Genomic DNA, 6,328 nt, shown 5'->3' on the forward strand with positions numbered 1-6,328 from the left:
TGAGGATGGCAAACATGATCAACTTCTCCGGCTCAGTGGGTTCATCTCAAGCTTTTATCTCATCTTTGATGGTATCCGAGAAACCATGAAAAAAGCAGGAGTACAGAATTCAATGTCGTAATTGGCAACAGGTCAACTCAGGACAATGGGTTTTTCTGTCTCCCATAGAGGGTTTGCCCAGGCCAAAGCTCTCTCGGAAAGCAAAGATATCATGAAACCTACTTTGCTTCTGTCCGTGGGAAACGCCTGGGGCAGCATCTCAAAGTATATCTCAACCTGGTTGAGAAACCCTCTGCATTGAACTGGATTGCCCCCAAATCTCTGGGAAAGTGAAGCGGAACAAGACTTACCTCTTGTAGAGGTAATACTCAAGGTGGAGCAGCAGCATGGATGGCCTGCAACACATGTTGTACCAGAGCAGCCACAGTGGGAGATTCCAGGTGAGCCGTGTGATTCAGGAGCATCTGTATGGTAAACTGAGACAGAAGTGCAGTAAAAATCACACTTGTTTAATAATGATAATAGTAAAAGGTGAACAGAGTAAACGTAGTCAAAACATAGTCAGAGTTCGGTAACCGGAGCGGATAGTCAGACAAGCCAGGACTTCAGGGAGCCAGGTATCAGCATACTTCAGGATAAGCCAGGAAATCAGGTAACTGGAGAATCAGCGTAGTGACACAGCAAGCAGGAACCAGAAGGGATGTCAGCCAAGCAAGTCTTTAACAGGTACACAGGAGAGACTTGATGAGCAGGCTATCATCATCACTATGGAAAGATTGGAGCTGGCAATTAACTGACAGCTGAGTGGCCTGCTCTGAGAAGTAAGGGCTGAGCCCAGCCCTGACACTATTATAGCTGGGGTATCAACTTTTGCTTTTTTCATGGGGGGAACATTTTTCCATGGGGGGGTCAATTGTTGTTGTAAATGATCTACTGTTGCGGGAGGGGTCTATTGTTGCTGGCCGGAACTACCAGCCAACCAATGCAGTTTCTGGCTGATGCGTGCAGGCAGGTTGAAATGTATGCGTAGTTATTATGTAGCAGCTCGCCCAGGCTGGGGGAAGGGTTAAACATTTTTGTCCTAAGGCGAGCTCAGGGAGGACAGAAACCTCCCATGGAGCAGAAGGGCAAAAGCTTGCTTCATCTTGATTTTTAGTATGAATACAGACCATGAAAGCGGGGCCTCACGATCCTTCTGACTTTTTGGGTTTTAAGAAGGAGGTGTCAGAAAAGTTACCCTTGGGATAACTGGCTTGTGGCGGTCAAGCATTCATAGCGATGTCGCTTTTTGATCCTTCGATGTCGGCTCTTCCTATCATTGTGAAGCAGAATTCACCAAGTGTTGGATTGTTCACCCACTAATAGGGAATGTGAGCTGGGATTAGACCGTCATGAGACAAGTTAGTTTTACCCTACTGATGATGTGTTGTCGCAATAGTAATCCTGCTCAGTACGAGAGGAACCGCAGGTTCAGACATTTGGTGTATGTTGGCTGAGGAGCCAATGGGGTGAAGCTACAATCTGTGGGATTATGACTGAACACCTCTAAGTCAGAGTACCCCCTAAAGGTGACGATACCGCAGTGCCATAGAGCCCAGGTTGGCCTGGGATAGCCAGCTCCCACTACCCCTTCCCTGGGGCGGGGGCCAGAGCGTAGTGCCGCTCGCCTCGGGACCAGAGTGTGGACCAGAGTCTCTCCCGGAGCGCATCGCATGTTCGTTGGGAACCTGGTACTAAATCATTCGTAGAAGTCCTGATTCTGGGTCAGGGTTTCGTGCGTAGCAGAGCAGCTACCTCGCTGCAATCTATTGAAAGTCATCCCTTGAGCCAAGCTTTTGTAAAGAAAAAAAGAAAAAAGAAAACATTTTTGACCCACCTGTTGTATAAAAAGGGGGAAAGCTGAGATCAGGGACTGACTGGCGGCTGGAGAACGTGAGCGCAAAAGAGCAACACTGCAGAAGAGTGTAATTACGATAAATAACCAAGTGAAGGAACAAGCTACAAGCAACCAGTTGTTAAGTGTACCTGGTAAGATGACAGGTTCTCCAGTAGCGAGAGGGTCAATGTTCTGGCTTCCTCGCTAGTAGGGAAGAGCCGAACACCCCCGGTTCTGTTCGCAGAAGAACATGCGAATATGCTAAATTTAATTCGAACACGCGAACGCTGTTAAAGTCTATGGGACACGAATGTGAAAAATCAAAAGTGCTAATTTTAAAGGATTATATGCAAGTTATTGCCATAAAAAGTGTTTGGGGACCCAGGTCCTGCCCCAGGGGACATGAATCAATGCAAAAAAAAGTTTTAAAAACTGCCTTTTTTCGGGAGCAGTGATTTTAAGAATGCTTAAAGTGAAACAATAAAAAAATAAATATTCCTTTAAATATCATGCCTGGGGGGTGTCTATAGTATGCCTGTAAAGTGGCGCAGTTTTCCTGTGTTTATCACAATATCACAGAAAAAGGCCTGCCCTATATACTCTGCATAAAATTGGGCCTTAGGTGTTGGTGATACCAGAACACTGTAAGCCCTCACAGTTACTCTTGGTGGGCACAGGAACAGGCCCTGCTGTGAAATATTAGATCAAAAATTGTAATTACATGCCCCTGTTAAACAGGGGCAGAAAAATTGGGCCTTGGGTGGTGGTGGTGGTGCCACAACACTGTAACACCTCACAGTTACTCTTGGTGGGCGCAGGAACAGACCCTGCTGTGAAATATCATATCAAAAATAGTAATTGCATGCCCCTGTTAAACAGGGGCAGAAAAATTGGGCCTTGAGTGGTGTTGCCACAACACTGTAACCTTTCACAGTTACTCTTGTTGGGCGCAGGAACGGGCCATGCTGTGAAATATTAGATCAAAAATTTTAATTTACATGCCCCTGTTAAACAGGGGCAGAAAATTGGGCCTTGAGTGGAGGTGGTGGTGCCACAACACTGTAAGCCCTCAAAGTTACTCTTGTTTCACAGGAATGGGCCCTGCTGTGGAATATTAGATCAAAAATTTTAATTACATGCCCCTGTTAAACAGGTGCAGAAAAATCGGGCCTTAGGCAGTGGTGGTGGTGCCCTAAACCAAAAATATTGTTTGAAGCTAGTATCATTCATACCCCTTTCACACCAGGGCGTTTTGCAGGCGCTATAGCGTTAGAAATAGCGCCTGCAATCCGCCCTAAAGAAGCTTCACCCGAGGGCTTTCACACTACAGCGGTGTGCTGGCAGGACGTCAGGGAAAAGTCCTGCCAGCAGCTTCTTTGGAGCGGTGAAGGAGCGGTGTGTTTACTGCTCCTCCACCGCTGCTCCCCATTGAAATCAATGGGGCAGCGCTGTAATACTGCCGGCAAAACTCCGCTATTGCGGCGTATTTCCGGCGGTTTAACCCTTTCTCGGCCGCTAGTGGGGGTAAAAGCGCCCCGCTAGCGGCCAAAATGCGCAAAAAATTGCGGCGTTTTACCGCCGACGCAATGGGCGGTAAGATTGAAGAGGAATATGATAGCCACTCAGCATAGGTAGTCTTCAAGGGATGACACATCAATAGAAAACTCAATCAGTTACATCAGCATCAGGTGCTTGAAAGCTGCTGCTGATCCAAGACTGATTCATTTTTATGAATGTGAGCCTATCAATGGAGTCTGTGGACAGGCACACTCTATGAACCATTACAAACCCTCCAGCAGCACTGAATGTGCGTTCAGAAAGAACACTGGATGCAGGACAGGCCAGTAGCTCAATTGCATATTGAGCAAGTTCTGGCCAGTGGTCCATCCTCAAGACCCAGTAACCCAGTGGATGGTCTGTTGGAAAGGTCTCCAAGTCTGCTCTTGCCCCTAGATATTCCTGCACTATGTAATGCAGACGCTGGCGATCGTTGCTTGAACTTATCAGACTTTGATGCTGAGGACTGAAAAATTGTCTAAAGGCATTGGTCAGCCGGCCACCTTCTCCACAGCTCTTCCTCTGGCTGAACGGAGTCTCAGCAACACGTTGTCCAGCACCAGGAAATAGTAACTACCCAGGGTCTGGAAATGCATTGCACAAACCTTTCTTCAAGGCCTCCTGAAGATGTTTCATCCTCTGAGTTCTGCAACCTTACCCTTGTAATGTTGATCAAGAAGGGTTGCCAGCCAGTAATGATCCCTCTCCTTAATACCACGAATTCTAAGGTCCTTTCGTAGGCTTTGCACAATCAGGGAGGCCATGCAGCGTAAATTTGCAGAGGCATTATATTCTGAGTCCTCTGGGTCACAAAGGATCACATGATTCCTAACAACCTTCTCCCAGCCACGTACAACTCCTTGGGTTTCTGGGTACAGAAAACCATCCCTTGAAGACTGCTGCTGATTGTTATTGTCCACGTCCATGCTGACACAATCCTACTCCTCCTCTTCTTCTTGTGTGTTTGGCAGGCCCGAAGGAATACTATCTGGATAAAGGGAGCCTTGAGAGGTAAGAAAGTCCTCCTCTTCTTCCCGCTGTCAGCCAGCCAGCCGAGCACTGGCATTGTATGACTGGCGGAAATGGCCACAGACTTTATCTGGTCTGGCTCAGGAGATCCTGTAAGCCTGGGTACCTGCTCAAGAACCGCTGCACCACAAAATTCAGGATGTGTGCCAAACACGGGACATGGGTCAAGTGTCCTTGTTGGAGGGCGGAGAGAAGGCTGGTGCTATTGTCACATACAACCATTCATGGCTGAAGCTGGCATGGTGTCAACCACCTCTGAGCCTGGCCCTGCAGAGCTGACAGAATCTCTACCCCAGTGTTTCCCTTGTCCCCTAAGCAGACCAACTCAAGCACCACATGGCATCTTTTTGCTTGAGTGCTTGTGTAGGCCTTGAACATTTAGGGAGCACCGCTGGTTCAGAGGACAAATCTGCAGAAGAGGGCATAGAGGAAGAAGAAGAGGAGGGGGTGGAGGAGAGAGCTGTGGTAGAATCACCACTAGCATTTTGGAGGTGTGTGGTGGAACAAGCTCCAACAATACTGAACCCTGTCCTGCATCCTTCCCAGCTGCCAGCAGAGTTACCCAGTGCACCATGAAGGAAAACGTCCCTGCCCATGCCTGCTAGACCATGAGTCAGCGGTAATATACACCTTACTGCTGACCGCCTGGTCAAACGAGGGCAAAACATTGCCTTCCACATGCCGATAGAGAGCCGGAATGGCCTTCCGTGAAAAGAAATGGTGTTTTGGAAACTGCCACTGAGGTACAGCACATTCCACAAATTCACAAAAGGGGGCAGAGTCTACCAGCTGAAAAGACAGCAGTTGCAGTGCTAGCAATTTGGCCAAGCTAGAATTCAGACGCTGAGCATGTGGATGACTGGGACCGAATTTCTTTTTACAGTTTAGCAAATGGGGTAGGGAAATTTGCCTGCTAAAATCAGATGGAGGTGTACTGATAGCAGATTGGCTGCAATTACTTGGGACACCTATTGCTATACCTTCATTCCTCTCAGTGCAGGTTTTTGAGAGGACTGAAGGTATAGTTGGGTTGGAGATCCCAGATGAGGAGCAAGGAGAACTCTGCCGTTTTCTTTGATGTGGGTCTTTCAAGTGCTGTTGCCAACGGACTGCATGGCAGGTCGACATATGTCTGGTCAAGCATGTGGTGCCCAAGCGGCTGCTGTTCTGGCCACGCTTAATCCGCTTCAGACACAGGTTGTAAACAGCAACAGTGCGGTCTGCTGCACACATGTCAAAAAAGGCCCACACCAAGGAACTTTTCAAAATCAGTGGGGATTCAGCAGCGCCCTGCACCTGTGGAGCTCTGCAGTGTGATGCAGTAGGGTGGCTGCCCTTAAGCTGTCCCCTAGAGGACATCCTGCCTTGTTGGAGTTGTGCCGCCTCCTCCTCTCTTCTATCTAGCCTCCCTCCCTGTGTGAAATGGTAAGGGGGTACAAAAGTACCCCTACCATTTCACCAAAAAAGTGTCAGAAGTTTTAAAAATGACAAGAGCCAGTTTTTGACAATTGCTTTATTAAAGACATCTTCTTTCCGTCGTGTTGTAAGTCGCCCCAAGTCGTGCTGTGATTCATACTCAAGTCGTGTCCAAGTTGCCTCCCAAAGTCACGCTGGCAGTCGCGTTGCCCCTGTGTGAATGGCCTCTTAATGATATGGCATGCGCTATTATCAATGGCATATTATTATCGCATGCGCCGGCATATTATCTGTTGCGCTTATGTGTGCGCTGGTTCACACGCTCAATTAATAGTTTATCTGGCGCACAAATTAAGGTATGAACCGGCGCAGTGCATTTATCTTAGTAAATTACCCCCTATGGCTGCTGTGTGTTCACCCTTCCATAATTTCAAAGGCCATACAGTGCAT

Source organism: Lithobates pipiens, unplaced genomic scaffold (genome assembly GCF_037356315.1).
Source record: "Lithobates pipiens isolate NorthernLeopardFrog02 unplaced genomic scaffold, aLitPip1_a1.2 Scaffold_25, whole genome shotgun sequence".
In the NCBI taxonomy this organism is placed as follows: domain Eukaryota; kingdom Metazoa; phylum Chordata; class Amphibia; order Anura; family Ranidae; genus Lithobates; species Lithobates pipiens.